This window comes from Ascaphus truei, chromosome 2 (assembly GCF_040206685.1).
Source record: "Ascaphus truei isolate aAscTru1 chromosome 2, aAscTru1.hap1, whole genome shotgun sequence".
NCBI classification, from domain to species: Eukaryota; Metazoa; Chordata; class Amphibia; order Anura; family Ascaphidae; genus Ascaphus; species Ascaphus truei.
In genome coordinates this window covers 286,739,418-286,752,519 of record NC_134484.1, presented here as the reverse complement: position 1 = coordinate 286,752,519, position 13,102 = coordinate 286,739,418, and the positions used below count along the sequence as shown (strand labels likewise).

The 13,102-nt window shown below is 48.0% G+C and overlaps 1 protein-coding gene across 1 annotated transcript in view; it reads left to right on the top strand.

Moving 5' to 3' along the window:
- The window catches only part of FYCO1 (FYVE and coiled-coil domain autophagy adaptor 1), a 778,329-nt gene that overhangs the window by 271,290 nt on the left and 493,937 nt on the right, over window positions 1-13,102 (top strand). The window lies entirely within an intron of this gene.

Here is a 13,102-nt window from a genome sequence, read left to right as displayed (position 1 = left end):
TGAGCCTGTGCCAATACAGCCTGGCTCCCGATAAGCCTTCCGATAGGCCTTTTCTGCCGATAGCCATAAAGGGGCCTGTATCTCGGGAAGCAGGGGGTCCCCAGACCTAAAACCAAAGCGCTTCAGCTCCGGAGACCCTCTGCACATCTACACTATAAGTAAAGCACACATATCAATAAACACTCGTTCCTTACCTTTGCGGCTATGTGCTACGGTAACGAAGCAGCATGAATGTATTTTTAATAATAGTGTACAGTGAGCAGGGGGTCCCCTGAGCTGAACCGCATTGCTTTGTGGACCAGGGACCCCCTGCTTCCCGAGTTACAGGCCCCGGAATGTGTAATCGGGTGGCAGTGTCGCCGCCATCTTTATAGCACCCCATTCGCGCCGTGTCCGATATAAATATGGCGGTGACACTGGCCCTGGTGCCCCAAACCGGGGCCTGTAATTCGGGAAGAAGTGGGTCTCTAAGCCACAAATCAATGTGGTTCAGCTCAGGGGACCCCCTGCTTCCGCACAATATTATTAAAAATGCATAAATGCTGCTTCATTACCATAGCGGATAGCCGCTAAGGCATTGAAGGGGTTAAGGCAGAATAGCATGTTTATTGGGGACATTTGCCCCCAATAAACATAGCAATAAACAACATACACCCACTGTGTATTTGAAATACATAAACAATAATAAATACATTAAATACATATAGTACTCACCACCCATTTCCGGCTGCCACGATGAAGGCCATCCTCCTCTTCATCCTGCCCATGCCCCCTCCGCTGCTGCAAAACAGACACAAAAATGAAAACATCCAATGTAATGTCCCCTAACCCCTTAATCACCATAGCGGTTATTAACCGCTACAGTCATTAAGGGGTTAACCCACCCTTACCCACCACTCGGGATGCCTACATACCCTCCCCCACCCCGTGAGGCCTAACCACCCTCACCCACTACCCACAAAGGAGGCCTACCCACATACCATTGGGGAACCTCCCCACCCCCAGTACCCACAATAAAAACAATACAGTGTCACACAATAAACATCATTATATTTATTAAATACATTACCCACCCCCTGTGCCCCCCATAAATACAAGATTTATCCTTTTACAAACAAGGTTCATAACACAGCCCCACGCGAGTCCCCGGTGGGCTGGCAGGGCACCTGGACAGACCTACAGTTTACCAGCAGCCCTTTTTACACAGGTTCTGGAGGCCTGCTGGTGGATCCTGCCAGCACCATGGCCCCCAGGTGGTCTCCTTTGGTTACCGTGGGCCACAATTGGGTCCCCACGGTAGGCCCAAGGATGTCTGGGAGCCCCGGGTCAGACCCACAGGTGTCTGCGGTGCCTCGGGTGGTTCCCTCGGGGGTCTGGGGAACTCACGGGTGCTCACTACGGGTCCGCGGTGCCCCCACAGAAGTGGGACCACACATCATCATCCCCGCACCTACGGGTCGGCGGTGCCCCCACAGAAGTGGGACCACACATCGTCATCCCCGCAGACTATGGATCCGCGGTGCCCCCACAGACGTGGGACCACACATCATCATCCCCGCATGTGTCACCCGTGGAACCACCAGCCTGATACCCTTGGGATACCCGAGGATACCCACAGGTGGTTTCCAGAGGTCCCACGCAGAACCACGGAACCAACCCTGAATGTAAAAAAAATAAACCTGGCCTATACATTCAATACATACACCCTCCCCCCCAACACCTATAGTACAATAATGTGCAAAATAACTATTATCCAGATATGGATAATAGATTAATTGCCCATTATTAAAAACATTAACTAGCATATACAAATAAATAAAGTACTACTGACCTCATCAATACGAAGTGTCCGTCACCAGCGCCTTCCTTCTCTTGCCCACACAAGACATAGCCAATACCAAACCAATACATTGCAAGACCATTCAGATATCAATTAACCCCTTAAACACCTTATCGGATAATAACCGCAAAGGTAATTAAGGGGTTAAGCCACATTGGCCCGATACCCACCCTTCACCTATGAATTTGTACTGTGGCTTCATCATGCAACTATATATATATACTGTATATATATATACAGAGAGACAGAGAGAAAGAGAGAGATACAGTATATATATATACACACGTTATATACACACCCATGATAAACCAATATACAGTACAAATAAATGTAGAAGGGTAATCAAAAGCATACTGTCCTAAAACCAAACACTTCTCCATACAGACACTACATTAAAATCAATTTCCTTTAAAAATCCTAACTGATCTCACAATCTATATCATCACAAACCAATGAAAAACCTCACATTCCAATATATATGATGCATAAAATCTATGCACCATATACATTCTGCAAATGAATCAACCAAGTAAACAAAAATCAAAAGCCAATACATTGCAATTACATTCAGATATCAATTAACCCCTTAAACACCTTATCGGATAATAACCGCAAAGGTAATTATGGGGTTAAGTCACACTGGCCCGATATCCACCCTTCACCCATGAATTTGTATATATATATAGAAAAAAGGAAAAAGAAAGAAAAAGGCGCACACCTAGTGCATTACCACAATAAAAATGTATTGATTGAACATATAATCTTACAAATGCCCACTCACAAAAGTACAGCAAATATAGGCGTGTATGAGATAGGCTCTCATGTGCCATGCAGCTCAATCACCAGCGTCCGTCCGCAGTCAATGGCGTCATCACGTGGATCAACTCCGTGAAACCGGAACCGGAAGAGGGGTCCTTCGCCTTCAGTGCTCCATCGTATTGGTCCCTCCAGGAAACAGACACCTCCAGTGTAGCAAATGTATGAGGTTGTAAGCCGGGAGAGCAGCACACGGGAGCCAAAGTTCTACAGTCAACCTGCAACAGTGCTCGTGGGCAAATGGCGGCCAGAATCTAGCCACGCCCTACGCGTTTCGTCATCAAATGACGACTTCTTCAGGGGATGCCCTTCAAGCATAAGTCCTTAGTATTTATAGGGAGGTAACCAACAATTTAGCCAATAAAAGATTATTGAATTATAGCAGTCAATTTGATCAATTACACATATATATATATACAATTTGAATAGAACAATTATACAGTATATATGAATGTGACTACACGAATAGCAGATATTGTGAGGACCCCATTGATATTTGAGGAGTGATGTACAAACTCTGAAATAAAGCAACATTGCTGATGTTATAAATGTAAATAATGAGTGGATAATCACAGGATTAATCAACAAACAGACAGCACTAGAAAATGCATCATGATTGAATTATTGGAAATTATTTCAAGTCAAACAATCTAAAGAATAAATTGGAAACTAACTCATTGGATTATAATATATATATATCAAATGATATATTTGATATGGTCAGATCTATATCACTTAATTGTTGATGACATCTCAAACAAGGAGATCACTAATTGAATGACACATTGTATAAATAATTGTTTATAAAACTACTTAGAAAACAACATAAATTGGTAATATCTAATTTGAACCAATGACACCCGATACATTGATCAATAATTACCACCAGAATAATTAACTAATTTGTCACCAGGATATTTACCCATTGTTTGAATGCCAGTATGGAGTCAGAGGAGGCAAAATAGATGGATCCAAAGCAACGACAGAGAAAAGGAAGCGATGGTGACTTGAATTGTGATTAAATGAGTGCATAATATATATATATATATATATATATATATATATATATATATATATATATATATATACAGAGAGAGATATATATATATATATATACAACTGTATGCTCATCTGCATGTCTTAGGCAGGTCTGCAACCCCGCTTTTCCCCATTATCACCCAGCATGCAGCACTTCCACTGCAGCAAGGGATTCTGGGAAATGACATGCAAATGAGCACACAGTGTCACTTTTTGCCTCAAAAACCATTTTTAACATGGTTCCCTATAGGCTTAAGCTTGCTGCATGGTCACAGCTTTGAGCACAGCCAGGGTTTGAGGCAAAAAGTGACACTGTGTGCTCATTTGCATGTCATTTCGCAGAATCCATTGCTGCAGTGGAAGTGCTTTATGCTGAGTGATAATGGGGAAAGGCGGGGTTGCAGACCTGCCTAAGACATGCAGATGAGCATACAGTTGTATTTGCATATTTGCTTTCCTGTGGAGGGTTTTTGTCACTTTTTTTACTCACCATAACTTAACTCAGTATTATGGTATAGCCTATCCCATAGCCTCTTATGCATATCCAGTTAAAATCAACCCCACACTGATGAGACCCATCAAGGTCGAAACAGCTGTCTGTGGGTGGTTTTCTGGGTATGCACCTTAACCCTGGCTGTGCTCAAAGCTGTGACCATGCAGCAAGCTTAAGCCTATAGGGAACCATGTTAAAATGGTTTTTGAGGCAAAAAGTGACACTGTGTGCTCATTTGCATGTCATATCCCAGAATCTCTTGCTGCAGTGGAAGTGCTGTATGCTGAGTGATAATGGGGAAAGGAGGGGTTGCAGACCAGTTGTACCAGCCCACTCTACACTCTGGGAGGCCCATAAGGCGACCATGAGGGGACTTCTAATGAATTTAGCAACACAAACCAAAAGAGCTAAGGAGTCCCAGATAAAAGATTTGCGTGAGAAACTAGCAAACCTTTCCGCACTTCATAGTCTCAATAAACAGGGCGCTACCCTAAAGGAACTCTCTGACATCAAAACTAGACTCAATTTGTTGCTAAACTCCAGAGCTGAGAGGGAGTTGGCATGGTCCAAGCGTAAGTTTTACGACAAAGCTAACAAGCCAGATATCTTACTTGCCAATAAATTACGTAACAAACTCCCTAATTATAGTATCTCCTCAATCCGCACCAAGGGGGGGGGGACCTTACCTCCGACCCTAGAAGAATTGTCGAGGAATTCAAAAAATTCTATGAAGTTCTCTATGATGGAGATAAGGTCAGCCACACACAGAAAATAGAAGCAAAAACTCAGAAGTTCCTAAAAGAGGCGCGCCTTCCCAAATTGAGCAGGGTAGAAAAGGAGGCATTACAGGGTGACATTACGTTCGAAGAACTATCAGAGGTTATAAAGGCCCTTAAACCAGCTAATGCTCCGGGACCAGATGGTTTTTCAAATTTATATTACAAAAAATTCCTTAAAATACTAGCGCCACAACTTTTGAAATTATTTAACGAGATCTTAGCGGGGGGCTCCTTTCCAGCCCAGATGCTCCAGGCCTCTATCTCCCTGATCCACAAGCCAGGCATAGACCCAGTAGACTGTAAGAGCTACCGGCCCATATCCCTGATTAATTTCCGATGTGAAAATATTTTCTAAACTGCTAGCTAACAGGGTGGGCACTGTCCTGCCCGGGCTAATTCACCCGGATCAGGTGGGATTTATTGGAGGAAGGCAGGCGGCAGACAACACAAGACGCATCATAGATTTGATCGATCTGGCCAACAAAAAAAATATCCCGTCTATGCTGTTGAGTCTGGATGCTGAGAAGGCCTTCGATAGGATCGACTGGTCCTATCTGAGGGCAGTACTAGGAGCATTTGGGTTTGAGGGACGCCTCCTAGAAGCCATCTTGGCCCTGTATAAAGGCCCCACAGCTAGTGTGCACCATCAGGGCTTCCCATCGGAGCAATTTAACATCTGTAGCGGGACGCGACAGGGGTGCCCCCTGTCCCCTCTGCTGTTTGCATTTTGTATAGAACCCCTGGCGGCTCATATTCGCCTAAGCCCAGATATAACAGGGATAGACGTAGGGGATCAATCCCATAAAGTGGCATTGTATGCTGATGACGTTATACTGACCATGTCAAGGCCGCTCACTTCCCTGCCCAATGTCTTTGAGATTCTGGGACCATTTAGCCTCATCTCCGGGTTCAAAATTAACCAGACAAAGTCTGAAGCCCTAAATATTAGTCTCCCGCGCCCAATGGAGAAATTAATCGAACTAAATTTTAATTTTAAATGGCAAGCCTCCTCAATCAAATACTTAGGTATCCAAATTACCAAGACATATGACTCATTATCCAAAGCAAATTATCCCAAATTATTCCAAGCTCTAAGGGAGGATCTGAGGGTGTGGGCGGGGTTTGGAATTTCTTGGTTTGGACGGATTCATAGCATCAAGATGAATCTCCTACCAAGGGTGCTTTACCTGTTCCAGGCCCTGCCAATACCACTGGTGCGGGCAGATATCCTCGCCTTACAGTCAAAGATCATGAAATTCATTTGGCACAAGAAGAGTCCACGAATTGCTAAGAGTATACTAACTAGGCCCACGATTCGAGGGGGACTAGCGGTACCTTGCTTGATGGCATATTACAAAGCAGCAAGATTGGGTCAGATTGTCCAGTGGCACCTTGACCCGTCACTGCGGAGATGGGTGGCTCTGGAGAAAACCTGCTGTGCTCCAATTGAGTTGCATAATTAAATTTGGCTGCCAAAACGATGCGACAACACAGTGGGGATGCTGCTACGGACCATGGTGAACTCTCTGGCGGTGTGGAGGAGTTCCAAATTTAAACATAAATTAACGACAAAACACTCCTTAATGACCCCGCTGTTCGATAATCCAGACTTCGCCCCGGGGATGGACGGAGAGCGGCACTTCAAAATTTGGATACAGTCGGGCTATAAGTGGTTAATAAATCTGGAGGGGCCTAAATTTATTAAAACATTTGAACACGTCAAATCGGAAAAAGGCTTACCAAACACTGAATTATTCCGCTACCTCCAGATAAGAGCATTCTATAATGAATTTCCAATTAGACCAGCCAGGACCAATTTCGAGCAGCTGTGTTCCAGAGCTACGGACACACGGGGACTTACCTCTAGATTATACCGGGAGGTGATCTGCCCTGTTGGACAGGACACCGACAAACTGAACTACATGACTAAATGGGAGACAGACCTAGGGGAGACTTTAGAGGACAAAGACTGGGAGTGGATCATACAGGCGGCGGCTAAAAGCTCCATATGCTCAACGTTAAAAGAGAACGCATATAAGGTCATGATGCGCTGGTATCACACCCCACTACGTTTATCCAAATTTGTCAGCGGTTATTCCCCGCTCTGCCTAAAACAGTGCGGGGAATCGGCGGACATAGTCCACATGCTGTGGTCCTGCCCGAAGGTACTCCCGATTTGGGAGAACATTAGAGCATGGGCTCAAAGTATCCTCGATTTAGTGGTCCCCCTGGACCCGTGGCTGTTCCTATTGGGCTGGCGGGCGCAGGGGCTGCCAAAATCGGCACACAAATTGGTGGCACATATGGCCACGGCCACTAGGTGCGAGATCGCAGCATTGTGGATCCAGCAAGATCTACCAGTCATCCTCAAAATCCGAAATAGAATGTGGCAAGTTTGCCAGATGGAACAGTTGACTAGCTGGGTCAACGACTCTGGACGAAATTTCTTAAAAGTATGGGAGCCGTGGCTTACCCAATCCGACATCCCCGGGGTAGATGTTCTCTGGTGACGGAGCGGAGCATTATATAACATAGGCATGTGACAGGTAGGATCCCCTCGATTAGTAAAATCAGAATTAAGAAGAGGAGTCGACAGGAGTCACATAGAATAGCGCAATACGGACCGAAAGCAGATCTTCCACCAACGAAGAACACGGTGGCAGTCCACTCCCCCCCCCCCTACCCCCTCCTTTTCCTTCCTGGTTGTTTTTTCCCTCCGTTGTCAAGTCTTTGGTCTGGTGAGTCAGGTTTGTCTAGTCTTGTGAGTGCATGTTGTAAGTCCCTTGTTGCTTTTGAGTGATTTTACCCTTGAATGTGAGAGTGAAAAGGGTAAACCTCGGGGGGTTTCAATTTGTTTTACTATGGGATGTGGCATATTGTACTTGTTATGAAACCCAATAAAAACCTTGAAGTAAAAAATAAATAAAAAATTAACAAGTTCAATTAAATACATTTCTTTAGTTCACTTACCATTACTTGACCCCACCGACTCCCGTTGAACAGCTTACTCACGAACAAAACCACCAGGCACAGGAACCCATAAAATAAAAAACCATAAAAAAATAAACATTAAACTAAAAATCCAAATCAATTCTATTTGTAATCCATCTTCATCTGTATTTTTCTTTCTTCTATCTTCTTCCGGGGTCTTCTTCCCGTCTTTGGCCACACCCTGGTCTTCTTTCTTCTGTAGGAGGTCCTTCCTCCTCGGCGGCTGGCTTCAAAATGAGACGACATAGGCTTTTAAAGGCCTATGACGTTACATTTTCATCATGGTTCCCACGGACCTGATTGGGCCGTGAAAACCATGTGGTTTGGCCGATAAAAAAAATAAGATGACGTCACTTAAAGGCAATGAAAGCACAGCCAATCAGAATGGCTTTGCTTCAATTGCCTTTAAGATGATGTCATGAAAAGAAACATGGCCGTCCTCACATGGTACGGTAGCCAATCAGAGCGTGGGAACTCCATCCCTACTCTGATTGGCTCTAGTATACCATGTGACAGAGGTTTGGGGGAGAACGAATGTGACGTCATTGAAAGCCTGTCACATGGTACTAGAGCCAATCAGAGTAGGGATACACTGTGGGGATGAAGCGGTGGCCTCACATCTGTGGGGACACCGTGGACCCGTAGTCTGCGGGGATGAAGCGGTGGTCCCACATCCGTGGGGGCACCGCCGACCCATAGGTGTGGGGATGAAGCAGTGGTCCCACATCCGTGGGGGCACCGCGGACCCGTAGTGAGCACTTGTGAGTTCCCCAGACCCCCGTGGGAACCACCCGAGGCCCCGCAGACCCCTGTGGGTCTGACCCGGGGCTCCCAGACATCCTTGGGCCTACCATGGGGACCCAATTGTGGCCCACGGTGACCCAAGGAGACCACCTGGGAGCCATGGCGCTTGGCGGGACCCACCAACAGGCCTCCAGAACCTGTTTGAAATGAGCTGCTGGTACCCTGTATGTCTGTCAGGTGCCCCGCCAGCCCACCGGGGACTCGCGTGGGGCTGTGTTATGAACCCTGTTTGTAAAAGGATAAATCTTATATTTATGGCGGGGCACAGGGGGTGGGTAATGTATTTAATAAATATAATGATGTTTATTGTGTGTCACTGTATGGTTTTTATTGTGGGTACTGGGGGTTGAAGGGGGGTGTTTCCCCAACGGTATGTAGATAGGCCTCCCTTGTGGGTAGTGGGTGAGGGTGGTTAGGCCTCACGGGGTGGGGGGTTAGTGTGGGAAGGTATGTAGGCGTCCCGAGTGGTGAGTGAGGGTGGTTTAACCCCTTAATGACTAGCGGTTATTAACCGCTATGGTGATTAAGGGGTTAGGGGACATTACATTGGATGTTTTCATTCTTGTGTCTGTTTTGCAGCAGCGGAGGGTGCATGGGCAGGAGAAGAAGAGGATGGCCTTCATCGTGGCAGCCGGACATGGGTGAATTCTATATGCAGTGTTCGACAAATCACCCAAAAATCTACTCGCCCAACCAAAAAATCTACTCGCCACCTAGTCCCGCCCCCAACCCCGCCCCTAGTCCCGCCCCCAACCCCGCTTTAAAATAAAATATATAAATAAAATACATTTAACAAATTCCTAGTCAGAACAACATTCGTTTTTGACATAAATGTATTTACTGTATTACATTATACTACAATTAGTCCTTGTTACGTGTGTGTGTGTGTGTGTGTGTGTGTGTGTGTGTGTGTGTGTGTGTGTGTTTGTCGGATTTAGAAATAAAAGCCAGACGTGAATGACTAGTTTCCTGAACCCCTTAACCAGTGTCTGGATGCCCCCGCTTCACAATATCTAAAGCAGCAATCCCGCCTGGGATCTTACCTGATCCGCAGTCCCTCAATGTCCAGATACCTCATTCCCGCAATGTTATAAGTTGGAGGGGAGGTGTTTTCTACCTGTCTTCTGGGTTAGGGGGGATTCCTATGTCTTCCGTGTGACATCGAGAGTTAGATCTGGAAGAAAGCAGTATAGGTTATTTCGGTGTAGTATAGGGCTGTTAAGATATATCGGGTAAATAAGAGATCCAGAGTGTGAGAGAGAGAGAGTGTGAGTGAGAGAGTGTGAGTGAGAGAGAGAGTGTGAGTGAGAGAGAGAGTGTGAGTGAGAGAGAGAGAGTGTGAGTGAGAGAGAGAGTGTGTGAGAGAGAGAGAGTGTGTGAGAGAGAGAGAGGGTGTGAGAGAGAGGGTGTGTGAGAGAGAGAGGGTGTGTGAGAGAGAGAGGGTGTGTGAGAGAGAGAGGGTGTGTGAGAGAGAGGGTGTGTGTGAGAGAGGGTGTGTGAGAGAGAGAGGGTGTGTGAGAGAGAGGGTGTGTAAGAGAGAGAGAGAGAGAGGGGGGGTGTGAGAGAGAAAGGGTGTGTGTGAGAGAGAGAGAGGTTGTGTGAGAGAGAGAGAGAGGGTGTGTGAGAGAGAGAGACAGAGAGAGAGACAGACAGAGAGAGAGACAGACAGAGAGAGACACAGGGAGAGGGTGGGTGACACAGGGAGAGGGAGGGTGACACAGGGAGAGGGAGGGTGACACAGGGAGAGGGAGGGTGACACAGGGAGAGGGAGGGTGACACAGGGAGAGGGAGGGTGACACGGAGAGGGAGGGTGACACAGGGCGAGGGAGGGTGACACATGGCAAAGGAGGGTGACACAGGGAGAGGGAGGGTGACACGGAGAGGGAGGGTGACACAGGGAGAGGGAGGATGACACAGGGAGAGGGAGGGTGACACAGGGAGAGGGAGAGGGAGGGTGACAGGGAGAGGGAGGGTGACACAGGGAGAGGGAGGGTGGGTGACACGGGGAGAGAGAGAGAGTGGGTGACACGGGGAGAGGGAGAGGGTGGGTGACACGGGGAGAGGATGGGTGATACGGGGAGAGGGTGGGTGACACGGGGAGAGGGAGAGGGTGGGTGACACGGGGAGAGGGTGTGTGACACAGGGAGAGGGAGAGGGTGGGTGACACGGGGAGAGGGAGAGGGTGGGTGACACGGGGAGAGGGAGAGGGTGGGTGACACAGGGAGAGGGAGAGGGTGGGTGACACGGGGAGAGGGTGGGTGACATAGGGAGAGGGAGAGGGTGGGTGACACGGGGAGAGGGTGGGTGACACAGGGAGAGGGTGGGTGACACAGGGAGAGGGTGGGTGACACAGGAAGAGGGAGAGGGTTGGTGACACAGGGAGAGGGTGGGTTTCACAGGGAGAGGGTGGGTGACAGGGAGAGGGAGAGGGTGGGTGACACAGGGAGAGGGTGGGTGACACAGGGAGAGGGAGAGGGTCGGTGACACAGGGAGAGGGAGAGGGTGGGTGACACAGGGAGAGGGTGGGTGACACAGGGAGAGGGAGAGAGAGGGAAAGGGTGACACAGGGAGAGAGAGGGAAAGGGTGACACAGGGAGACGGAGAAAGGGTGACACAGGGAGAGGGAGAAAGGGTGACACAGGGAGAGGGAGAAAGGGTGACACAGGGAGAGGGAGAAAGGGTGACACAGGGAGAGGGAGAAAGGGTGACACAGGGAGAGGGAGAAAGGGTGACACAGGGAGAAGGAGAAAGGGTTACACAGGGAGAGGGAGAAAGGGTGACACAGGGAGAGGGAGAAAGGGTGACACACTCACTCACACACAAAAACACTCACCCGCAAGGCAGAGGGCCGCACATGACAGCAGTGGGGCCTCTGCACAGCAGTGGCCCCCCCGCACGGCAGCAGGGCCTCTGCAAGGCAGGGGGGGTCGTACATGGCAGCGGGGGCCTCTAGACGGCAGGAGGGCCTCTGCAAGGGGCCGCACTCCGTCCAGAGGCGGACGCCGCAGTATTCCCTGATAGAATGGAGAAGGGCCGGTAGGGGATTTCCCCTGCTTAGACCGAGCAGGGAGAGGCACCGGTTAGGGGATTTCCCCTGCTTAGACTGAGCAAGGAGAGGCACCGGTTAGGGGATTTCCCCTGCTTAGACCGAGCAGGGAGAGGCACCTGGTAGGGGATTTACCCTGCTTAGAGCGAGCAGGGAGAAGCACCGGTTAGGGGATTTCCCCTGCTAATAGCTGAGCTGGCCATCAGAGCAGGAGAAGAGTAGGGCTCAGGGTTTCCTTAACAGCTGAGTGCTTGTGTGACAGATCGGGGGAAGCGGGAAGTGGCGCGGAAGCCTGGGGGAGAAGGGGGGGAACACCTTGGCTTGCAGGGAAGGAGCAGAGGGGCCGCAGGATGGAGGATTAGAGAGTACTTACTCTCCAACAGATCTCCAGGCAGAAAGAATGGCCGCTCGTTGGGGGCGGGCTCATATAGAGCGAGCAGGGAAATTTAAAAAAACAAACACGTGTGCTGCTTGTGCCACGTGTGCTGCTTGTTACTCGCCCGGAGGTTAAATCCACCTGCCCCGGGCGTGTAAATGTATAGGATTGTCGAACACTGGCTATATGTATTTCATGTATTTATTGCTGTTTATGTATTTAAAATGGGCACATTCACTATTATCCCTTTGTGGATAATAGTAATTGTGGCCATTACTATACTGTATGTGTTAAGGGGGGGGTTATTTCTTTATAAGTATGTATGTGTTAGCCGCTAAGGTAATGAAGTGGCCTTTAAATGCATTTTTCCTGCCTCGGATGCATGCCGGGGGCCTCCGGTACGGGTATCAGTTCCAGAGACCTCCGGCATCAATCACAGACAGGAAAAAGGGCTGATTTTTTCTAAGTGTTGCCCTTGCCGATGCTTCTCCTCCACCAAGTTGCCAACTTTAGTTGGCGGGCTGGATTCCCGATAAACTCTCCATTCTGGAGTGCCGATCAGCAGCGAAAAGCTGATCGGGGCTACCTGAATTCCACCGAGTTAAAAAAGTGCCGATAAGTGGCTTATCGGCAGCCGGCTGCCGATAACTTTTTATCGGGAAGAAAAGTTGCCGATAATTCCCACTTATCGGCGCTTACTGAATCGGGAGGGCAAAAAATGCAGAAAAAAGCCTTATCGGTGCTTACTGCATAAGGCCCACAGTGTTTGTCCGTTGCCATTGTATCATACCTTTTTAGATAAGTTATGTTTTTCATATTTCTTTGAAATTCTTTTATTTTTTTTCTTCACTGGCACTTCAAATTAAACAATTGCTTGTGCATCATATTAATTGTTTTCATTGTATCATCAGAAGAACAG